At 44.7% G+C, this 25,703-nt stretch overlaps 1 protein-coding gene across 1 annotated transcript in view; it reads right to left on the bottom strand.

Annotated features, from left to right (window-relative positions):
• VWA3A (von Willebrand factor A domain containing 3A) overlaps positions 1-8,661 on the bottom strand; it is a 138,169-nt gene extending 129,508 nt beyond the window's left edge. Inside the window, exon 1 of the mRNA XM_073591043.1 lies at positions 8,408-8,661. The gene's annotated coding sequence lies outside the window, so the exon portion shown is untranslated. The remainder of the gene's footprint in view (positions 1-8,407) is intronic.
• Positions 8,662-25,703: the final 17,042 nt, after the last annotated feature.

Here is a 25,703-nt window from a genome sequence, read left to right on the forward strand (position 1 = left end):
TCGGCAAAGCCTTTGAATTTATCAGCAGCTGCCCGGAGGGAATCATGAACGTCACCCCAAATAGAATTGAAAGACTCTTGAGCCATAGCCAAAGCTAGAATATCTAGAGAACAGGTCATGGGAAGAGGGAGTTGAGGGTGTTTTCCATAAACTGTGAAAAAGGGTGTCTTCTGAGAACTGGTATTTACATGAGACTAAGGTGCGAAGAAAGACCTCTAACTCCTGATTAACCCTCTTAGTCTGTCCATTGGATTGAGGGTAGTAAGAAGAGGAAAAATCCAAGACAATATTGAGGGATTTGCAAAAGGCTCTCCAAAAACGAGACGTAAATTGAACGCCCTGTCAGAAACAATATGAGAAGGAACCCCATGGAGACGGAAAATTTCTCGAACAAAAATGGGAACCAAGGCAGAGTAGAACATATAAAAACAGAGTGTGACCTGACATAGCCACTGTGACAAGCCTCAATCCCTAATTACATGTATTTGCAGAGAAAAATTGGTCATGGAACTTTGAATGAGGCGTGTCACAAATGAAAAAGTAAATCACATAGAAGGATACATAAGTAAAAATATTTATTTTACAAGCTGAAACATTTCATTATCTCAAGGTACAAAATACAACAGATCCCAAAGAGGCCATTCTAAGCTGACACATTATAAATAACCAATAAAGCTTAATTCATAGAGATAAATACATAATGGTGTTTGCAACCATAGGTACATTATGAGTGTTCATTATGGAAATTGAAAGATTGAGGGCATGATGTGAATTCTACGCACGTTTTGTGGACTTGTCCACTCGTAAGGAGTACAATGTCACAAATAGATATAGATCTACAGTAAATGAAAAGTAGTGTATTGGCAAAATGTTACCTAGGTTTAAAAAAAAAAAAAAAAGGTGCAAAGAAATCCCATACTCACATGCTAGCTCAGAAAGCCGGCCCAGCCACTGATTAGGGGAAATGGAGGACCAGGAAGAGGAAAAAAATTAGCCATCCTGGAGAACCGATCGATTACCACCCAAATGACCATATTATTTTCTGGCAGTGGGAGATCGGTGATAAAATCCATGGCAATGTGAAACCATGGCTGGCTCCTTAGGAGTGGGCATAGGTATGAGAAGACCAGCAGGAGCTTGTGTGGAGGATTTAGACTGAGCACAGACATGACAAGCCTTAACGTAGTCTTTGACATCTGAGCAGAGATTAGGCCACCAGTAGTGACGACTGATGAGCAGGAAGGATCGGAGGAACCCAGCATTACCTGCCACCTTGGAATCATGTCCTCAACGAAGGATCTTAGCTCTTAGCTCAGTGGGGACAAAGGTCTTGCCAGGAGGAAATTTTGACTCCAGGGTGGTAGAATGGGCAACAATGCATGAGGTCGGATCGGCTCAGGTTCAAGGGTGGACTCCTCGTCCAAAGAGTCAAATGACCTAGAGAGTGCATCCGCCCGACCGTTGCAGGCACCAGGTTTGTACATAATTGTGAAATTAAAATGGAAAAGACTCTACCTGGCCTGTCTGGGATTCAGACGTTTAGCATTCTGTAGGTACTGTAGTCTCTTGTGATCATTAAAAATCGTTATGGAGTGAGGGGAACCCTCCAAGAGATGACGTCACTCCTCTAACGCTAAATTGCAAGAAGTTCCCGATCATCGATAGCATAATTTCTCTCTGCCTGAGAATTTTTTTTTGGAGAAGAACGCACATGGTTGACGTCTCTTCTCAAAGGATTAAAGAGGAAGTAAACCCTGATGGTTTTTACTTCCTCTTTTGCTCGCTGCAAAGCCTGAAAATGAAAAGCATAATGGGCTGGTATGCATCGCATACTAGCCCATTATGTGCCAATTACCTGCAAAAGAATCCAGCGATGTCTCCTGTGTAGGCAGCATCCATCTTCTTGCCCCTCTTCCTTCCGGGCCATGGTGTCCGGCTCTGTGATTCGCCAAAGCCACGTGACGTCACTCCCGCGCATGCGCACGGGAGCCACGTTTCTTCCCCGCGCATGCGCCGTTGGAATTTTCGGCAGACTACAAGTGAAATATCTCCTAAACGCCGCACGTTTAGGAGATATTTCCACTACCTATAAGTAAGCCTTTTTCTAGGCTTACCTATAGGTAGAAGTCCAAAAAGTGGGTTTACAACCACTTTAAAGAAGCACAGCTCCCACCCCCATTGAAGAAGCGTACACTTCAATAAAAAATAGATCCCCAGAATTAGATCTCCTCAAGAGAGGTCCAGAAAGAAAGGCCTGTTTCAGGTCATGAAATGACAGCTTCAGGAGGCCAGTCCTTGGCATTCGCACCCTTCTTGGTCAAATCGATAATAGGCGCAGCAATGGAAGAATAATTCCTTATGAACTGCCTATAATAATTTGTGAACCCAAGAAAGCGCTGTGTGGCCTTGAGGCTAGCAGGTAGAGGCCAGTTGGTAATGGCCAAGACCTTTCCAGGATCCATATGAAGACCCAAACTTGAGACAAAGCTTCCCAGAAACAGGACCTCAGAACATTTAAAGGAACATTTCTCTAGCTTGCCATACAGATTATTCTCTCTAAGGCGCTGAAGTACAGTATAGACATGGTTTCTGTGGACAAGCAGATTTTCCAAAAAGATGAGAATGTCATCCAGATAGGATGACAACAAACTGGTACAGCAGATCCCTGAAGATTTCATTGACAATGTTTTGGAACACAGCTGGGGCATTACACAAACCAAAAGGCATAACCAGGTATTCGTAATGCCCGTCTCCAGTGTTAAACGCGGTATTACATTTGTCACCTTCCCGTACCCGAATCAGATTGCACCTCTGAGATACAACTTGCATTACAAAAGATACAAAAATGGAGGCACCCTTCAACCTGTCGAATAGCTCACATATTAAGGGTAAGGGGTATGGATTTTTGATAGTCACCGCCTTTAAACCTCAATAGTCGATGCAGGGTCTCAAGGTACCATCCTTTTTGGCAACGAAAAAAAAATACTGCTCCTGCAGGTGATGAGGATTTCCGGATGAAACCTCTCTCTAGATTCTCAGCGCCATACTCTGACATGGCCTGGGTCTCTCGGATGGACAGAGAGTAGGTACGATCCCTGGGCAGAGTTGCTCCAGTAACAAGGTCAACAACACAGTCAAAAGACCTGTGAGGAGGAAGCACCGCAGCTGATTTCTTACAGAACACATCCTGGTAATCGCTGTATGCAGCGGGAAGATCAGAAGATACAGTTGTGGTAGCAACCGGAAGTCTCTCCTTGAGAAGGCAGGACGAGAAACATGAGGGACCCCAAGCCAGGATCTGCCCAGAGACCCAGTACACATGTGGAGAGTGGAGCTGTAGCCAAGGAAGGCCCAATACAATTGGGGTATAGGCCTTGGGTAGAATGAGGAAGGATATCCACTCCTGGTGAAGTATCCCTACAGACATCTTAATAGGTAGAGTCTGGAAGTGGATAGGGCCACCTGGGAGACCAGTGCCATCAATTGCCAAGACTACCAGTGGCGTAACACCTTCCAGATGTATTAAACCCGAGCGTTTCCCAGACGAAGCGAGCAGGAGTCATTAAAATGACCCTTGCCCCCACAATAGAGACACAAGCCCAGAGTTCTGCGCCTAGCATGTTCTTCAGGGATTAGCCTGGTCCAGTCCAGCTGCATAGGTTCCTCAGCAGGCAGAAGATGCTCCACGAGATTAAGGGAGGGGAGCTCAGCCTGGCTAGGACCCAGGGAGTGCTGACGTCTTTTTTTCTAGGAACCTCTCCTGAAAACGTACGTCGATCTGGCTACACAAGGAAATTACATCGTCCAGACTGGCGGGGATGGCCTCATTGTTCTGGCTCAACCCAGCTGTGAGGATACGAAACTGAAGAGCATATTGTCCCACTGAAGAAGATTCTTGGCGAAGACGTAAAAGGGCACCGGCCGCTGAAAAAACCTCAGCTGGCTCCTCGAAGATGTTTCAAAAGAGCTTCAAGAAGTCGGACAGGCTGGAAACCACAGAATCATTCTTCTCCCACAGGGGGGCAGCCCAAGCTAAAGCTTCACCATGGAGGAGGGAAATATAGGAAGTTTTGAAGCTGGAGCTCAAAATGAATGGTGCATTGGCTGAGGAACCCCCTGCAGGCCTTGGAGTCACCAGAGAAATGGGACGGAGCTGGCAGTTGTAATGAATGTGTGGCTGTGACTGCGACCAGAATGGGTGCAGCCACTGATTGTACTTAAATAGGAGTTCCCATTAAAAAAAAAAAAAATTAAAAGTCAGCAGCTACAAATACTGCAGCTGCTGACTTTTAATTGGACACTTACCTGTCCCAGGGTCCAGTGATGCGGGGGATCGAAGCCCCGCTCGTCTCCCCCTCGATTCGGTGGTGCTGACATTGCAACTGTGGGTGCCGGGCTGTGGTTTCACAGCCGGGCACCCACTGCGCATGCACGAGCGGCGCCGCGTTTGACCGCTCAGTCATCTGGGACCTGTAATGGGCCCCAGATGACTGACAAGAGGGAGGGAGCAGAGCTGAGCCCTTCCTGTGCCGAGGGGAAGTGATGTCACCCGCCCAGGCACTGAAAGAGGCAGACTACGAGGGACCCCCTAGCAAACAGGCATTTAGAGGTGAGTAAAAAAAAAAAAAAATTTTCCAAATGTTTTTTTTTTTTTTTTTTAGGAACATTCATGTATTTTTTTTTTTTTTTTTGGGTGGAACACCACTTTAAGGTTGCTAACTCAGGGTTCCCAAGGAGGCCTGAAGCTGCTCAAAGCAGGAAGCAAGATCCTGGAGGAATCGCATCACCTGAGTCTGATTCAATTCCTGGGCCTCATGTCTGTGGACTATGCCCTGCAATGGATCATCTATGGGTAGCGGCACATCAGCCGGGTCCATGGCTGATCAAACTGCCAGGTCACCTGAGCCCAGGTGACAGATGCACTCCGTTGGAGTCTGGAGTGCACCGCAAGGTAGTGAAACCTATGACTGACTGCTGCGGATGGAGCGCTAGGTGATACAGGGGAGCAGGTACTCTGTAGTACCAACACAGATGACGCTGGGAGCTAGAGCTTGAGATTTCCCAGGGTGCGGAATCTAAGTGCCAGCAGATGTTCACCAGAGGCCCCTAGTGGTGAGGATGGATTTAACTGCAGTCTGGCTTAAGGTCGTGACCCCTAGGGCCTCGCAGCTCACGCTCACGGTAGACTATAGGGAGGTAGAGAGGAAGCAGCAGACTGCGACAACAAAGGATAGTCAGGAGACAGCCAAAGGTTGGGGCAACAAGCAGGTAAGGATAGTCAAGAACAAGCCAAAATCGGTAACTGGAATCAGACGTAGAACACTAGAACACACAGCAAGAAGCACACGGAAGCCAACACACAATATTGATCAGTAGGGCTGACTTGCAGTGCACAGGTTAATATAGAGTTGCCTGATAGGGGCTGGGGTGGAGCCATGCTTTGAGGAGAGATTACTTAAGCAGCCAGGTGAGAGTGGCTGGCCTCTTAAGCTGAACACATGGAGAGGTAAGCTGACAAACATTACTGCAGATCCATGACAGTGGCATAGACAGAGTTGAGGGTAATTGGAGAGGAGGCAACCTCAAGAGAGCCATCTCTCAGAACGAGACCCAGTGAATCCATCGTCTAACAACGATGAGTCCATTGGTTAAACATTGAATTGCACCTTAATTGTTTCTTGTCTAACTGGTAATAACTCATATTTAGACATTTTTTATATCGTGATTTTAATTCTATAATATTTCATGTATTTTTTTTATTTTTTTTTTCGTTTTTATTTTATTTTTACTTTCACTTTATTTTTCATTTTTATATTTATATTTATTTTTATCTTAGTACTATTTTTATTTTCAATTTTGTATTTATCTTTATTTTTATTTACTTTTTTTAATTTGTATTTATTTTTTTCATATTTTTAAAACATTCTTTTTCAATTTTTCAATTTTTACAATTTTTTTTTTTTATTTATCGTTCTTTTTCATTTTTCCTCTTTTTTATTATTTGGAATTGCGCCGAATATAACAATTATAACAGATTTTTCAATAAAGGTACCACTTATATTTATTTAATAATATTTTTAACTTTGTATTTGACAATGATGTATTAATGTAATGCTCTATATGGCCCTTTGGACCAACTACTGTTTACGCATGAGAACCAGCTTCACGATGGGAGAAATTGATAGCCTACCAATATAATGGCTGCCAATTTCCCTATGTTTACTTATAGGAACCAGCCTCATTATGTGAGAAATTCACATCCAACCAATATAATGGTCACTAATTTCCCTATGGGAAACATTTATTCAGTGAAGGAGACAATTTTGTCTAACTAATAAAATAGCCACCATGATTTTTTTCTATTGGCTGAATAAGGGGGAGGTGACCATATTCCTGTATTTAAAGTCAGCTCTTTGAACTGGAAATGAGGTCCTTGATGATGCCCTGCGGGAGGGCGAAACGCGTTGGCGCAATTTCCGGTTTTGAGTCAAAGTGACTTCACGTTCGGTTGTCGGTGGAACGCACGCTAGCAGCAGTGTTTCCCATTGCAATCTTTTGCTACATGCTTGATTTTAATCTACATTCTGTAAGTACCCATTTTTAGTTTGCGCAATAAAATCTTTGCCAAGCAGTACTTCACTATCAGTCCCCTTCTTTTATCTCATTTTGGGCATTAATATCTACACATGACTGTCATGATTATGGGAGATCTTCTTTGTATCCTGATGTGAGTTTGCCATCCCTGGCCAACAATCTAAGCCTGAACAACCCCTAGACTGAAAAGCTAAGGGTCCATTCCATCCAGTGAGTGGGGACACAGGAGGGGGTGTGGCTCAGCTTGAATTTTGGAGCACAGTGATGGGCCAGATGAGAAGGGGGTTACAGTGGTGGGAAAGATGAGCAGGGGGGAGGTTCAGTTTTGGGGCAGAGGAGTGAGGAGGTACATTGGTGGGACTGATGAGCAGGGGGTTACAGTGGTGGGGCAGAGGAGCAGGGGGTATAGAGGTGGGGCAGATGTGCAGAGAAGAAAGGAGGTACATCGGTGGAACACATGAGCAGGGGGTTACGGTGGTGAGGCAGAAGAGAAGAGGGAACAGAGGTGGGACAGATGTGCAGGAGGTACAGTCGTGGGGCAGATGAGAAAGGGGATTACAGTGGTGGAGCAGATGTGCATGGAGGTACAGTGGTGGGGCATATGAGAAAGGGGGAACAGGGGGTTACAGTGGTGGGACAGATTTGCAGGGGGTACAGAGGTGGGGCAGATGTGCAGGGTAATACAGTGGTGGGGCAGATGTGCAGGGGGTTACAGTGGTGGCGCAGATTTGCAGGGGGTTATAGTGGTGGAGCAGATAAGAAAGGGGGTACATTGGTGGGGCAGATGAGAAATGGGGTACATTGGCGGGGCAGATGTACAGGGGGGTTACAGTGGTGGGGCAGATGTACAGGGGGGTTACAGTGGTGGGGCAGATGAGCAGGGGGGTTACAGTGGTGGGGCAGATGTACAGGGGGGTTACAGTGGTGGGGCAGATGTACAGGGGGGTTACAGCAGTGGGACAGATGAGCAGGGGAGTACAGTGTTGGGGCAGATGAGCAGGGGGGTTACAGTGGTGGGGCAGATGAGGGGGCAGATGTACAGTGGTGGGCCAGATTTGCAGGGGGGGCAGTGATCTGAGGTGTGAAGGTGCAGGAATTGGGGCTGATCTGAGGTGTGAGAGTGCAGGATGTTAATTTCTCACTACTAAAGTAGTTTACCGCATTTACTTTATAAAAAATCCTTTTCGTGATTAAGAGTGTGAAGTTTAATTTTTTTTTTGTTATAAAATCGGCACACTCAATTTCTTTGAAAACATTTTTTGGCACACTGTGCTCAAAAGGTTGCCTACCCCTGACATAGAGGCATCGAACTCACTGATAACATTCTTTATTTTTGTAACAGTTCTATAGCTATGATAGTAGCATATTTCTCTATAATGGATACAATGCTATGTATGGTTTGTTCGACTTTACACGTACAACTAATTCTCTGTAAGGCCTCATTAACGCATCTATTTTTATTTACGGATCTGAACGTAGCAGCATTGTTTTCAATGGTGACATCCACACAGCTGCATAAAACATGCACTGCGTTCAGATCCATAACACAAAATCTACAAATCTGCGTTTGAGGACATATGTATGCATTCCGGTACTGGAATAGAAAAGAGGACAGTTTTACGCACCTAAAAAATTGATCTAAAAGCATATATATATATATAACGCAGGAACGTTTGTTCCAGGAAACATCCATGTGAACGAAACCTAGTTGTTTATTTTTTTCTCATTATCCAATAAAAATCTATTGATATATAAAAAAGAAAAAAAAACATACAAGGCATATCACACATGACGTCTGATAATTTGTTTTTACCTGTTAAGCTGCTTTCAGTATGTTCAGCATCACAACACGACTTCCATTAGAATGACAGCAGACTCCAGGTGAAAGTGACTTCCGGCAGCTGAGATGTGTACTTCGTCTCCAGGGCAACGGCCCCAACCATGAACACAGGGAGGGGGAGGATGTATACAAAAGAGAAGTTCCTAGAAAGAAGGGGATGTTCTGTGCTGTTAATATAATATATCCGTTAAATACATTTCGGGAATAATCTTCAAATATTCATTTTAAAAAGTGTAAGAGAAAAATCAGTTGTAAAGCTGTGTTGGTAGAGTCGGTTGCTAGGCAGAGAACAGCTTCCATTGAATGGAGCTCTGTATAATAGCAGGGTGTGGACTGGAGTCATAGAGCCAGCACAGGGCAGGAAGGCAGGAAGGGGCAGAGAGAGGGGGCAGCTTCTGAAAAAGCAGAAGTAGCAGACTGGTTTGGTGACCATACATGTGACAACCTGATCAAACGATTCTTCGCAAAATGAGATCATATAATCTGGTCTATGAATTATCGAAAATACACACAATGGGGGTTATTTACAAAAGGGAAATCCACTTTGCACTACAAGTGCAAAGTGCACTTGAAATTGCACTGAAAGTGCACTTGGAAGTGCAGTTGTTTTAAATCTGAGGGGAAGATCTGAAATTAGGGGAAGCTCTGCTGTGTTTATCATCCAATCATGTGCAAGCTAAAATGCTGTTTTTTATTTTCCTTGCATGCCCCCCTCAGATCTGCAGAGACTGCACTTCCAAGTGCACTTTCAGTGCAATTTCAAGTGCACTTTGCACTTGTAGTTTGCACTTGTAATGCAAAGTGGATTTGCCTTTCGTAAATAACCCCCACTGTGTCATCCATTGATTTAAAGTGAGAGTTTTTTTTTTTTTTTTTTTTTAACTTTAATGCATTCTATGCATTAAAGTGGAGCTCCAGTCTCCTGTGAAAAAAAAAATAAGTCAGCAGCTACAAAAACTGTAGTTGCTGACTTTTTAAAAACAGCCACTCACCTGTCCCACGATCCAGCGGTGTGCTCACCCTAGCTGGTTTTACCCGCTGTCTTTTTCCCTCGGTGCCGGTGTTCTGTCAACTTAGCCAACTTGTCAAACTCCAACCACGTCACTTCCAGTTTCTTTAACCACTTAAGGACTGGAAGGTTTTACCCCCTTAATGACCAGGCCATTTTTTGCGATACGGCACTGCGTCGCTTTAACTGACAATTGCGTGGTCGTCCGACGCTGTACCCAAACAAAAATGATGTCCTTTTTTTTCCCACAAATAGAGCTTTCTTTTGGTGGTATTTGATTACCTCTGCGGTTTTTATTTTTTGCACTATAAACAAAAAAAGAGCAACAATTTTGAAGAAAAAAACTATATTTTTTACTTTTTGCTATAATAAATATCCCCCCCCCCCCCCCCCCAAAAATAAATGTAAAAAAAACAAATTTCTTCCTCAGTTTAGTCCAATATGTATTTTGCTACATATTTTTGGTAAAAAATATCACAATAAGCGTATATTGATTGGTTTGCGCAAAAGTTATAGCGTCTACAAACTATGGGATAGACTTATGGCATTTTTAGTGGGACTGCAACATTGCGGCAGACAGATTGGACACTTTTGTCACTTTTTTGGGACCATTGACATTTATACAGCGATCAGAGCTAAAAATACCCATTACTGTATAAATGTAACTGGCAGGGTGGGGGTTAACACTAGGGAGCGATCAAGGGGTTAAATGTGTTCCCTCTGAGGTGTTGCTAACTGTATGGGGGCTGGGCTGACTAGGGGAGGAAAGATCGCTGTTCCTGATCGCTAGGAACAGACAATCTCTCTCTCCTCCCCTGACAGAATGGAGATCTGTTTGTTTAGACTGACAGATCCCCATTCTGCCTGTCTCTGGAGCGATCACAAGTGGGCGGCGGATATCGAGTCCGCCGGACCCGCTGGTTGGCTCACCCCATCGTGAATGGGCGTGCGGCCGCGTCCACAAATCACCGACATACGACGGCGATTCACCCAGGGGAGCCAACATGCCGCAACAAAACTGCGGCAGGCGGTCCATAACTAGTTAAACCATCAGTGAGTCTAGATTTTGACAAACTGCTGTTTAGACACAACACTGGCAACCGAAAACAGTTCGGTACAGGAAGATTTAGCTGTTTTGACAGCACAGCGGCTAACGAGGACAAAGTTGTCGCCGCCTCAGAGGCGGTTATTTTGTTGGCTAATATTGGAACCGAGTAACAATCTCTGCTCATAATATCGTGCACCGGCCTGTATTCGGTTGCTGGTGTTATGTCCAAACAGCAATTTGTCAGAATCTCCAATTACTGATGGTTTAAAGAAACGGGAAGTTAAGTAGTTGGAGTTTCTGATGAGTTGGCTATTTTGACAGAAGACCGGCATCTGCACCTTCCAATCCGTTGTGCAGAGATAGTCCACCACCATGTGAAATAGTCAAATGCGCCTCTTACCAGATTAGTTGGACCATTAGATTATAAATGGTCATAAATGCTTAACATATCAGGGTTAGAAACAATTCCACTACACCATGCAGTGGATTCCAGCATCGAGGTAAACAATGAAAAAATGACTTTCCCATGGTGAAGTATGTAAAGGACCTAACCCATTTATAAAATTGCAGCTCCGACATGACATTAAAAAAGGATCATTCAATCCATGCATATAAAATCTTGTAGCAGGCTGATGGCTTGATAATAGAGAGACGCCGAGTCAGGACAACAACCAGCACAGACCCACGCCACCACAAGATGTTGTCACAGACAAGCCATGCCCAACATGTTTCGTCACAATAACATCTTCGGGGGGACAGACTCACTAGATTCCTCTCTATCTGTAATAATAGCACAGTGACATCTGCAGGTTGGAGGAAGCCCTGCAACTATCTACAAGCCCAGCCCTTAAAAAAGAGCTCCAGGATGCTTCAGAAGAAAATTGAAAGTTAGCAGTTACAAATACTGTAGCTGCTGATTTTTAATATAAGGACACTTACCTGTCCAGGGATCCCATGATGTCCTCACTCGAGCCGATTCTCCAGTTGGCTTCGGGTGCAGGCCCTGGCATCTGTAGTAATGGAAACTGGAAGTGAAGCCTTGTGGCTTCACAGCCTGTTTCCTACCACACATGTGCCTTGTGAATGGTCCAGTAGTCTTCTGGGACCTGTGACGTGTCCCAGAAGACTGCAGGAGAAGGAAGGAGGGGGGTGAATTTCCGACAGCTGAGCGGCCAGCTCAGAGAAGGAAGGGCTGAGCCTAGCCCTGACAGTACCCCCTTAATGACCCCTCCCCCTCGGAGGATCACCAGGCTTGAGGGGAAAAAGTCTACAGAAATCACGGAGGAGGACAGGGGCATGTACATTCGAGGAAGAGACCCAAGCGCGTTCCTCCGGACCGTACCCTTTCCAATGCACCAGGTACTGTATGCACCCACGGAACCTACGGGAGTCAACAATGGACTGTACTTCATACTCCTCATGGTTCTCAACTTGTACAGGGTGAGAACGAGGCACCGAGGTGGTAAAGCGGTTGCAGACCAAAGGTTTTAATAAGGAGACATGAAATACATTTGAGATACCCATATTAGAAGGAAGGTCTAATGTGTAAGCCACTGGGTTAATCCTGCAAAGAATACAGAAAGGCCCAATAAACCGAGGTGCGAACTTCAGAGAGGGAATACAAAGTCGGAGGTTGCGAGATGACAGCCAGACCCTGTCCCCAAACTGGTAGGAAGGCGCAGGCAGGCGTCTGCGGTCAGCATGGAGTCTGTACCTATCATTAGCATGTCGCAAAGCCTCCTGGACTTGTGTCCAAGTGAAATGAAGACCGCGGTGATGCTCCTCTAACGCAGGAATACTCTGTGGAACAAATGAGTCAAGCAACATGGAAGGTTGGAAACCATAGTTCGCCATAAATGGGGGAAATCGGGAAGCAGAATTCAAGGCACTATTGTGAGCAAACTCCGCCCACAGTAAGAAGTCTGACCAGTTGTTATGATGGTCAGAAATATAGCAGCGTAGGAATTGCTCCAAGGACTGATTGGCTCGTTCTACGGCCCCATTAGACTGCGGGTGATACACAGAGGAGAAAGCAAGCTGAATTCCCAACTGTGCACAAAAGGCTGCCAGAACCAGGACATAAACTGACTACCTCTGTCCGAGACAATCACCTTGGGTAGCCCATGTAAGTGAAAGATCTCCCTAGCAAAAATGGAAGCCAGTTCCTTAGAAGTGGGCAACTTCTTAAGTGGAATACAATGAGACATTTTCGAGAATCGGTCAACCACCAGTTGTGTTGCCTTGGGAGTTGGGTAACTCCACAATGAAATACATAGACAGGTGGGTTCAGGGCCTCTCTCCATTAGGTATGGGTTGTAGGAGGCCCACTGGAAGGTGTCGTGGAGTCCCACTCTAAGCACACACGGAACAGGCAGCTACAAAGGCAATTACATCAGCATGTAGACTAGGCCACCAGAATTGTTGGGAAATAGCCCAAAAGAGTTGATTCTTCCCAGGGTGGCCAGCAGCCTTGGTAGAATGGTAAGTCTGGAGCATGGCAGTATGGAGACTCTCTGGGACAAAGCAGCGGTCACAAGGTTTCTCAGGAGGAGCATGAACCTGAGCAGCAAGAATTCTGTCATCCAAAGGAGAAGTGAGACTGGTGTGAACCGTAGCCAGAATACTATCAGGCGGAATCGCAGCAACCGGAACTGACTCCATCTTGGAAGTGGGGGGAAATTGTCATGACAAAGCGTTAGCTCTTACATTCTTAGTACCAGGTAAGAATGAGACAATGTAATTGAAACTTGACAAGAAAAGAGCCCATTGCGCTCTTCTGGGAGAGAGGCGTTTAGCCTCAGACAAGAATGTGAGATTCTTATGGTCAGTAAGAATGAGAGTGGTACCTTCAAGGAGATGTTTCCATTCTTTCAGCGCTAAAATGATCGCTAACAGCTCTCTGTCACCAATCTCGTAATTGCACTCGGCAGGTGACAATTTCTTGGAAAAGTAGCCAGAAGGATGCATAGCGCTCTCAGAGGTAGGAAGTTGAGACAGAAGGGCACCAACTCCAGTCTCAGAAGCACCAACCTCAAGGATAAAAGGTAATGTAGGATCAGGATGTGCCAACACAGGAGCAGATACAAAGGCAGCCTTGAGACTCTCAAAGGCCTTAATGGACTCCAGAGACCAATTCTGTGCGTTACCATCCTTTCTGGTCATATCAGTCAGGGGCTTTACCAGAGATGAGAAGTTATGAATAAACTTCCAATAATAGTTGGCAAAGCCAAGAAAACGCTGCAGAGGATGTAAACCCACAGGTCGGGGCCACTGTAGGACTGCTGAAAGTTTCTCTGGGTCCATCGAAAAACCAGCAGTGGAAATTACATAACCCAGGAATTTAACCTGTTCACGATGGAATTAACACTTCTCCAATTTACAGTAGAGATTGTTCACTCTGTCATGAAAAGGTTCACCCGTTGGTGGCGCTATCGGTCTCTTGGATCGCAGTACCCGTGTCCACCAGCGGGTGTCTTCCAACACCTAGGACCTGTAATAAGAGGACTCACCTGCTGGTGGCACTGTTGCATCCTTGGGCCGTAGTACCAGTGTCCACCAGCGGGTGTATTCCGGCAGTGTGGAGCAGACCGCACTCTCTGCGCTCAGGTGTAACGTGAGGTCAATTACTGCAGTCTTATAAATACCCAGCAAGCCCTCACATGCTGGCCTTGGTATCGTTCTCCCTGTGCCCTGACCTCGCTGCTTGTATCCTGACCTTGAGCCTGTTTCTGATCTGATCCCTATCCCGAACCCATCCTGGACCTGTCCCTCCTGTGTCCTGATTTCCTTGTATCCCTGCCCTGCAGCCTATTCATCCATCCTCTCCCTGTCCTGTTGGTTTCCCATCCTTACCCATCTGCTGACCTCCCTGTGTATGACCTCGGCCTGGCTTGTTTACGATTCCGGTATATCCAGTTATTTGTATATATTATTTGTAGTTTGTGGGTCTGTGGTTGGTTTGCACTGTTTATATTTCACTTATTTGTCACCTATTTAATAAACACCATTTCACTTACATACGTTTCTGGTTTCCTCTGTGCAGTCCACACAGTCTGGTCTACTAAATTCCCTGACACCCTCTTTGTTTCTGAAGCACACAACAGACATCTGTGTGGTGGCTATCCAGGGACTTGGAAAATATGAGGATATCGTTGAGATAAACCACCACACATAACTGCAACAAATTTAGGAGGACATCGTTAATAAATTCCTGGAAAATCTGCCGGGGTGTTACAAAGGCCAAAAGGCATTACGAGGTACTTATAATGGCCTGGTTTTAAACGCAGTTTTCCACTCGTCACCCTCCTTAATCCTCACGAGAATGTATGCCCCTCTCAAATCAAGCTTTGTGAAAACTGTTGCTCCCTTGAGGCAGTCAAAAAACTACGTAATCAATGGAATCGGATAGGCATTCTTAATCGTGAAACGATTAAGACCCCTATAATCAATACAAGGTCTCAGTTCACCACTCTTTTTCTTCACAAAAAAGAAACCAGCACCAGCAGGAGACAAGGATTTGCAGATGAAACCTCGATAAAGTGCGTCTGTAACATACTCCTCCATGGCCTTATCTTCCAAGACCAACAAAGGGTAAACCCGGCCACGAGGGGTTATGGCACCAGGTTGAAGGTTAATTGCACAATCATACGACCGGTGTGGAGGCAAAGCACCGGTTTGACCTTTGTAAAAGAAATCGCTAAAAATGCGTTACTCCTCTGGCAGGGAGGAGAGTGAAGAGGTGCACAGGACCTTGGCTACCTTCTGGAAGAATGTCTTACTGCATTGTGGCGACCAGGAGAGAACCTCAGCACAAAGCCAATCAAAAGAGGGGTTGTGCCTCTGTAACCAGGGATAACCAATAACCAGCGGAAACAACTTGGAATTGAATTATCTCATGGTGAAGAGCCCCTACAGCCATGGACAAGGGAACAGTCTCATGAGTCACATAGGCAGGCTTTAGAGGTCTCATGTCAAGAGCCTCAATGGCAAGTGGAGTGTCACGCAGCTGCAGCAGAATAGAGTGCTTCGATACAAAGGCACCATCAATAAACAGGCCTGCAGCCCCAGAGTCAATTAGAGCCTGTATCTTGATGGACAACTCAGCCAAAGAAAGGGTGACCAAAACCAGGGGTTTATCCTTCTGGATAACGGGACGAAACAACGCCACCTAAGGTCTGTCCATGACAGGACCTCAACCTGGATGGGTAGGACAAGACTTCAAAAAGTGACCTGCCTGGCCACAATAAAAGCACAATCTCTCCCTCCCTCTCTCATTCCAAGCAACCTCTGCTGCCAGAATACGGAATTCAATTCAGTTCTCGTACTCTGTTTGATGGACATGAGGAACTTGCAGCAGAAGCGGAGCGTGCGGAAATGTCAAATACCCTTTTAAAGGAAACCACAAACTCAGGGTGACTCAAGATAACAGGTTTTTGTGTCTCCAATAGAGGGTTTGCCCAGGCCAAGGCTCTCTCAGAAAGCAAAGATATCACGAAACCTACTTTGCTTCTGTCCGTGGGAAATGCCTGGGGCAGCATCTCAAAGTACATCTCAATCTGGTTGAGAAACCCCCTGCATTGGACTGGATCGCCCCCAAATCAATGGGGAAGCGGAGCAGAACCAGACATACCTCCTATAGAGGTAATACTTGAGGCGGGTGCCTGAACAGAGACAGCAGCAGGGATGGCCTGCAACACAGGTTGTACCGGAGCAGCCACAATGGGAGATTCCAGGTGAGCCGTGCGACTCAGGAGAGTTTGTAACACAATGGCAAACACTGCATGATCCATGCAGTGATCCTGCTCATCCAATCTGGAAAAAATATTACCAACAAGTGGATTGACTGCATCTTCTGAATTCATGGCCTCCACCTACTATCAGAAACCATGAATCAGACCGAGACAGAAGTACCATTAAATCACACTTGTTTAATAATAAAAATAAATAGAACAAACGTAGTCAAAACATAGCCAAAGTTCGGTAACCGGAATGGATAGTCAGACAAGCCAGAAAGTCAGGAAGCCAGAGATCACCGTAGTGGAACAGCAAGCAGGATCTGGAGCCATAAGGAATGTCAGCCAGGCACGTCTTTAACAGGAATGCAGGAGTCTCTGTGATGCTGACCAAGGCGAAGGCAGAGATAATCTTGGATGGGCAGGCTTAAGTAGGCAGGACTGACGAGCAGGATATCATAAATAGGTGAGTCACTGTGGAGAGATAGGAGCTGGCAATTAGCCGACAGCTGAGCAGCCAGCTCAGAGGAAGGAAGGGCTGATCCCCGCCCTGACGGGTACCCGCTCTTCCCATCCCCCCAAAAAGTGCCAAATGTAGTAGTGGAAGGGGGAGGGTCAAACAAGCAGAGCTTCCCCTTTTGGGTGGAGCTTCACTTTAATGAGCCTCCATGCAATAAAAAGAGTTACCTTTTTGGGGAACACAGAGCACCAAAATGTATGTACATTCACATATATGTATTGGATATGTACTTAAAGCAGAAACTTACATCGTCCTGCGCTGCCCAATTAAGGTTTTTGAAGATGCTGAACCCAGACGAATACCAGGCAGAAACATTTAGCACTGATGAGGAAGCTTGCAGTGGGAGGAATAGTGCCCCAGAGTTGTCATTAGTGGGAGTAATGGTGCCTCATGGTTGGTGCCAGTGAGAAGAATCATGCCCTATTCTTGGTATTAGTAGGAGGAAACGTGCCCCATCAGTGGTAGGAATAGTGCCCCCAGAGTTGTCATCAGCGGGAGGTTACACTTACCTTTGTGTAGGTTGCATGTCTGGCTGGCAATGTTGTTGTGACAGACCTAGCCGGGAGAGAGACTTTTGGAGGGGACTGTATGCTAGCCTCTTGCCGATCGGGGGCCCTTGCATTTGGGGGAACGGTGCTCTTTGTGAGCTGTATGCCTGGGGACCCTTGAGGTGGTATTACTGTGGATTCGGGTCCTGGTCCCCCAGGACACACAGACTCTGGGGACACTGGATTTGCCATATTGGAATAGTGGCTGATTCATAATGCTGGGACAGATACTGTTAGGAGATGCTGATGTAAATTCCAGCACCTGTCTGTCTGTTGTCTGCTAAAATGTGTATTGTAAATAAGTCTCTAGTATGGGATCTAAGAGTCATTAGATCCCCATTGTTGTTTGTGTTAATTAACTCTGCTATTGTGTGAAGAAGAGTCTATGTTGATTGTGATAATGTTGATTGGATTTTCTGAACTACAAGACGGCCAGTATGGCCTAACGGTCATGTCTGAGTCACCTAGGCTGTCTAAAGGGATTAGTTAATTAGCTCATGTTAATTAGGTTAATTAGGTTACAGCTGTATTGTTAGAGTAATATGAGCAGGAGGTCTGCACCTCCACTTTTAGTGTATAAAAGCCTGTATTTTGCAATAAAGTGAGATTCCTGGTTGAACTTACATACAGCCTGCCTGGTGTTTGTTCTGAGCTATCACAACTGGACTAGAATGGCATAGAGCTGTAGTTCTAATCCCTGAGCATCGGATGACCGAGCAATCAGATGTTGCGATCTGCAGTCTGATTCGATAGCAGCAGAGGAGTGTCGGGAGAGTGGAACCGAGCAAGCAAGGGGCTCGTTACAGTTGTGCAGATGATCCCTTCACCAGATGGTGCTGGCTAAACAACATTCAAAGATAAAACAATGAGAAACCAATGTAAAGCCGCGTACACACGAGCGGAATGTCCGACAGAAAAAGTCAGACGGAAGCTTTTCATCGTCTATTCCGATCGTGTGTATGCCTCATCAAACTTTTTTTTTTGAAAATTCTGACGGACCTAGAAATGGAATATGTTCTAAATATTTCCGAAGGAGCCACTTCCTGTCGGGAAAACCAATCGTCTGTATGCTGTTCCGACGGACCAAAAACGACGCATGCTCTGAAGCAAATACGAGACGGAAGCTATTGGCTACTGGCTATTAAGCTATCCTTTTTCGAGTCTCATCGTACGTGTTGTACGTCACCGCGTTCTGGGACTAAAATAAAGATTTACAGTGAATCCTCTCCTCTTGACTCTTTTTAAGATTAACAAGCATAGGTGCATGATGTTCCAGCAATGACTTGAGCTCCAACTGAATTGACAGGGTGCATCCTCTGAGATACCTTGAGTGAAATGCAAATTTTATTGATATTATATTGATGCAAACAATGTTACCAAACTGATTGCTAAGTGGGAGAGTGTCTTTAGGCTCCATTCACATTTGTATGACTCCAAAGTTGAACAGACTTGGGAGTGCAACTTTGATGCAACTGACGCAACTTTGGATGGGTGCAATTTGGATACGACTTTGGCTTTTGACCAGTGATAATGGACAACTGTTGCATTGTATAACATTCAGGTACGACTTTCATTTAGCTTTTGAGGGTTACATTGAAGAATATGGCCCTCAAGTTGCATGAAAGTCAGACAAAAGTAGTGCATGAATTACTTTGAAGTTGCAGCAACTTTAGGTCGCACATATATGAATGGTTATCATTGGAAAACATGGGAAACGACTTGTCATGCCACTTTAATGTCCAAAGTTGCATGACAAGTCGCACAAGTGTGAATGGAGCCTTAATATCATCATCTGATCTGTCTCAGTGTTTTAGGCTTCACACTTGTGCGACTGGTCATGCAACAGTTGTGCAACAGTTGTCCATTATCACTTGTCAAAGCCAAAGTCGTATTCAAGTTGCACCCATCCAAAGTTGTGTCAAAGTTGCACTCCAAAGTCAGTGCAACTTTGGAATCGTACAAGTGTGAATGGAGCCGAAATAGATATAATCTTTGTTTATTGGTTTTCAAGGTTTAAGAACAGTACAGAAAGAGAAAAGGTGTATGATCAGTATCAAGTTATACAGTATCATATGTAAAGGCACATTATACAAGTGTCAGGTCTGTCAACAATAAAATACAATATATGGCTAGCGACAGTTATCTCCGTCAGACTCGTTGCGACTGACACCAAATCTCGGTATGAGACAAATAATTATAGATCATTAGAGATAAATCAAATGATTAATAGGTGTTAATATCAAAAGAGTACAAAGTAGGGGTGACACACACTAGACAAGTTTCTGCAGACATCTGGGAAAAGCAGGTTTCAAAGGAAAGATGTTTTATTTATAGCATTCAATTACAAAATGACTTGTCAAACTCAGCGCATGTTTTAGTTTCATACATTAAGCACAATAAAATAAACTATTGTTAAAATCCTTACCAGAGCAATTGCAGTTTACAGATTTGATTGCTGCTGGCTCCTGTTCTCTCAGTGCTGCCTCCCTGAACTTCCAGTCTTAACAGGAAAAAGTTAACAGTAGACAGTGCAGTCTGGAACCAATCTGTTGGAGAAGGGTGGTAGAGGAGGAGGGAGGAATGGGGCAGTGCTTTGCCACCCTAGGCTACAGGTCTGTGCGTTTTTGTTGATGCATACATTATAGGGAGACAACTCTAGTCTCTGCTTTCAAGGATGGCTCCAAAGGATTCTGGAAGAGAAAGAAGTCACCCTGAAACAGGAAACCTGGTGCAGCAGTCATGGCACCAGCTTAAAGTGATACTAAACACACACGATTTAATTTACATTCTCCCTTCTATTTCTGTATAGGGATGATGGCAATGTAAATATTTTAACAAAAAAGTATCTCATCTAAGTACCTTTTTCCAGGAACGTGCGGTGAGGTCAGTGGCTGTTGAGGCACTGGCTAGTATTAGAGCCAGATACACACAGGTTACATATGCCACAAATGTTAGAGCGAGAGCAATAATTCTAGCACTAGAACTCCTCTGTAATTCTAAACATGTAACCTGTAAAAAAATTTAAAGCATCACCTATGGAGATTTTTAAGTACAGAAGTTTGGCGCCATTCCACGAGTGTGCTTAATTTTAAAGCGTGACATGCTAGGTATCTAGTTACTCGGCGTAACATCATTTTTCACATTATATAAAAAAATTGGGCTAACTTTGGTGTTGGTCTTTTTTTATATTCATGAAACAGTTTTTTTAAAACGTATTTAAAAAATTGCTGCGCAAACTCCGTGTAACATAAAAAGTTGCAACGATCACTATTTTATTCCCTAGGGTGTCTGCTAAATATATATATATATATATATATATATATATATATATATATATATATATATATATATATATATATATATATATATATATATAATGTTTGGGGGTCCTGAGTAATTTTCTAGCAAAAGAAAATTTGGATTTTTCTATGTAGGAGAGAAGTGTCAGAATTGGCCTGGGTGGCAAGTGGTTAATTACCATAAGTAATATACAAATAATTATTATATATTGTTTTTAAGGTAATTTACTATATTTTCAAAAACTGTACTCAAGCAGGTGGCTTAATGGACAAATTACTAAAGTTTGAAGTTATAACTTCAAACCAGTAATTTCACAGTAAATAGATAAATAATAAATTATTATGTTATAACTTATAGCATAATAATATATGATTTGATTAAATACTTGATTAAAACAGTACCCTTTCAGCAGCAAAAGATTCTCATTTTCCCTCTTAACTGTGTGAGAAAAACATGGAATTATGGGTAAATCTTATACCCATAAACCCATGCTTTTCCCTTCTAGTTAAAGTGGAGTTCCACCCAAAAAAATAAAATAAAATCATTAATGTGCATGAAAAAAAAATAAAAAAACATTTGGAGAAATTTTTTTTTTACTCACCTCTTTAATGCCTGTTGCTAGGGGGTCCCTCGTAATCTGCCTCCTTCGGCGCCTGGGCTCCTGACGTCACTTCCCTCGGCACAGGAAGGGAGATCAGCTCTCCCCCCTCCTTCTAGGCAATCATCTGGGACACGTGACAGGTCCAAGATGATTGCACGGTCAGACACGGCACTCGGCGTGGCTCGCATATGCACAGTGGGTGCCCGGCTGTGAAGCCACAGCAGGGCGCCCACAGTTAAAATGCCGGCGCCGTTGAGCGGAGGGGGAGACGAGTGGGGCTTCGATCCCCCGCATCGCTGGATCCTGGGACAGGTAAGTCTCCGATTATTAAAAGCCAGCAGCTGCAGTATTGTAGCTGCTGACTTTTAATTTTTTTTTTTTTAGTGGGAACTCCGCTTTAAGAGAGCTGGGCTGGAAGGGAGCATGTGTCTTTTAGACACATTCCCCCTTCTATGACACTGGAGTGAGAGGACAGCCTCCACTGCAGCATTTTTATTGGACAGCTTGTTCCAATGGTGCTTTACCATTGGTCCAGTGCTCCAAGCTCAGTGCTTCTTACAAGAAGTGAGAGGCACTGTGAGCTCATCCTCTCAGTCTTCTGCAAACAGAGTGTGCCAGCCTGTATTTAAACTGGCTGCTCTGTATATATCTTCTGACAGCACAAGAAGCCCTGTATCTCTGGAACTATAGGTGGCAGGAGCCAAAATTTTGACCAGTGGTGGGGTAGGACTTCAGCTACCCCCCCTCTCCAAATTTGACCCCTGGTTGCCGAGCTACGACCCACAATCTTTTTCCTAATTGATATATACAGCTGTCACATGACCCAGACCCAGAAGGGATGTCAGCAAAGCAAGTCTTGAACAGGATCGCAGGAGATTGTTTCTGTGATGTTGACCAAGGCGAAGGCAAAGATCCTCTGGACTGGACGGCTTAAGTAGGCAGGACTGACGAGCAGGATATCATCAACAGCTGAGTAACTGTGGAGAGATAGGAGCTGGCAATTATGCAACAGCTGAGTGGCCAGCTCAGAGAAGGAAGGGCTGAGCCCAGCCTTGACAGTGAGTTGGGATTGTCCACCACCAAATCTGCGATGGAAGGGTCAGTTTCTTCAAGAGTCCATTTTGCAACGAGAACGACCTCCTCAAAGTATCATATGTTAGTCTTTTGGGCGGGTGAATAACCCTTCGCTCTCGCTGTTCTTTAGGTTCTGGGGTTACAGGCACACTGGTCTCTTCTTCTTCCTGCATATCAGCTTCAGCTTCCTCAATGAAGGATGGAAAGTCTTAGGGGTCTGTTGTCAGCAGGGAAGATTGAGGGTCTTCCAACTCTTCAAAAGGTGGACTTTGAGGTACAAACTCAGGAGCCCCTGGCCTGAGAGTCACCTCAGTCACCTTGGGAGGAGAAGAAAGGGGGGGGTGGGTGGCAGGCCCTGGCATTTGAGATTGCCACAGACAATCTTTCTCTTCATCCTCGCTGTTTTCATCTTCAGCAAGGGGTACAGAGTGAGATCTAGTCACTGGCCAGGATCTTTGAGAGGCCGTGGGTGTGGACTGTTAATCTGGCTGTGGTGGCACATGAATTGCTTCTGACAGAGGCAACAGATGATTGTGATGCTAAGTCTTCAGCAGGCCTGTGCTTCCCTCTGGCCGGATTTGATATACTGGGTGTCTGGGCAGATGCTTGCAAACGACATAGGGTTGTGACTTTCAGAGGTTAGCCAACTTGTGTTTTCCAGGGACACCCAGGTTTCTCAGCAGTACCTTGTCATCCGGCTGTAGGTCCTGCACTCCTACCCTAAGGTCAAAGTTTATTTTGTTTCTCTGTCCTCGTGCATATGAGGCAGCTTGAGCCTTATCATAGGTGGTTTTCAGACATCTCTGCAGGCGATCCACATACCCTCTGTGGAAAGTTGCTAAGGTATGGTCGAGTGATGTGCAGAAGGCCAAGTCTACTGGCAACCGGGCATACGGTCCAAACATCAAACTATAGGGAGAGCAACCTGTGGAATCATTGGCGGTGCTGTTATAAGCATGCACAAAGCCATATATGCTTGCTCCAGTGCTGCTTTTGTTCTGAACTTCGAGTTCCAAGTATATCCAGGAGGGTTCAGTTGAATCTCTCTGGTTGAGGATCTCCTTGAGGATGATACGGGGAGGTTTTAGACTTCCTGATGCCCAACAGGTCTGAAAGTCTCTTGATGAGACTACTCATGAAATCTCTCCCTTGATCAGAGTGGATGCGTTGGGACAGACCATAGTGCACAAAGAATTTCTCCGCGAAGATCTTGGCCACCATGGATGCTTGTTGGTCCCTTGTGGAAAACGCCTGGGCATACCGAGTGAATTAGTCAGTCACTACCAGGATATTTCCCTGCCTGCTCAGATCAGGCTCCTAGCACAGAATGTCAATGCACACCAGCTCCATGGGTCCTTGACTCTGAAGATGGTTCATTGGAGCAGCTCGGTGAGGCAAAGTCTTCCTTTGGATACATCTGATGCAGGAGTGGCAATAGTCCTCACCTTCAGCCTGCATGCAGGGCCAGTAGAACCGGTCAGGAGAAAAGTCCTCTTGGGCCCTAGGTGGCCATGGTTGTCATGTAGGTGTCAGGGCTGGGCTCAGCCCTTCCTTCTCTGAGCTGGCCGCTCAGCTGTCAGCTAATTGCCAGCTCCCATTTCTCTCCACAGTTACCCAGCAAGTCGTCCAGCTCACTTGATCTCTGCCTTCACCTTTGTCAACATCACAGAGTCTTCCTCCTGCGTTCCTGTTGAAGACTTGCTAGGCTGACGTTCCTTCTGGCTCCTGATCCTGCTTGCTGTACTACTACGTTTATCTCTGGCTCTCTGACATTTGCTTGGCTGACTACCCGATCCGGTTACTGAACTCTGGCTTGTTTTGGCTACACTTACTCTGTTTACCTTATTATTATTATTATTATTATTATTATTATTATTATTATTATTATTATTAATAAACAAGTGTGATTTAACTATACTTCTGTCTCGGTCTGATTCATGGTTCCTGATAGTAGGGCAGTTAATACTGTCTCCGTATGTTTTTCAGGTAGGAATAGCTGCCATTTTTCTTCAGAATCCTCAGAGGGGCCCCTTCGGTAGACCAACCCTCTGTGCACCTGAAACCAATCCCACTCTCGGTGCAGCAGATGGGTTTCCTTCGGGGAGTCAGTGAGGAGCAAGTCGGGGCATTGGCTTTCCAAGGCCAGCCCCCCATCATTAATCACTTAATAAGTCTCTAATTATGTGAGATCTAACGTTAAAACCACTTGATCCTACCGGATCTAAAGAATATCTATTAGGCTGAATGATTTTTGACCAGAAAATTTGATGAATTCACAGATAACTAGGTTTATTTGGGCAAATGGTAGAAGCTAATTAAAACTTAATAAGCTACAAAGACCTAAAAATGCAGCAGGGTTGGCTTTGGCGGACCTACATCTATATTATCTGGCTGGGCAACTGAAGCATTTAAGATCCTGGGTAGGACAGGAGCAAAAAACAAGAATTGAGGAGTATTTACTACGCAAGATGCAAGTAGAAGATTTCTTTGTAGGACTAGAAATAAAGAACCTGAGGAGGGTGGGAGTAAGAATTCCCCTGCTAAAGCTAGCCAGAGCAGTCTGGAGGGAAGCAAAGAAACTAACGGGATTTTTTGATATCCCACCAGAAACTGCTTTGTGGAATAATCCAGTATTTAAGCAACTGGAAAAATTTGAGGATAGCAAATTCTGGAAACAGAATGAAGTGATAAGTATTGGTCAGGTGTATGATAGAAATATAGTACCCTACGAAAATTTATGTAAACGATATAATTTACCAAGTAAACAGTTTTATAGATACCTTCAGCTCAGACAAGTGCTACAGATACAGTTTAGAGGACAGGAATTAAAAATATCTAAATATCCTCTTATAGGTATTTTGAGATCGCAGGGACCAAAAGGACTAGTAGCCAAACTTTATTCACATCTGCTACAGAGTAAAATAGGAGGGGAACCAATGGAAATAAGGAATAAATGGCAAGTAGCTATCCCAGACATGAGTGACCAGGAATGGGATGAAGTCTGCTCCTCCCATTTGAAAGTATCCCCAGCAATGGATAACAGGATAATTCAGTTAAATATTGTATATCAGACTTACCTGGCCCCAAATAGGTTGTATAAAATGGGGAGAATGACCGAACCAAATTGTAAAGGATGTGGGCAAGAAAGGGCGGACTTCTTCCACCTAATGTGGTATTGTGGCAATATAGAAAGATACTTGCAACAGGTGATCAGGAAAAAAGGAAAAGTGTTAAATGAACCAATTATAGCCACACTTGAACTCTGTTTGTTGGGAATACTAAGGGAGAAGAGAGGTAGTAGCAGATATAATAGGATGTTCCTGCAGGAAGTATTATTTCTCACAAGAAAACAAATAGTAGAGAAATGGATTCAGCCGAACCCACCGACAGTGATCCAGTGGGTGAGAGCAGTAAATCAGGTTTTACCATATGAAAGA

Source organism: Aquarana catesbeiana, linkage group LG06 (genome assembly GCF_042186555.1).
Source record: "Aquarana catesbeiana isolate 2022-GZ linkage group LG06, ASM4218655v1, whole genome shotgun sequence".
NCBI lineage: Eukaryota > Metazoa > Chordata > Amphibia > Anura > Ranidae > Aquarana > Aquarana catesbeiana.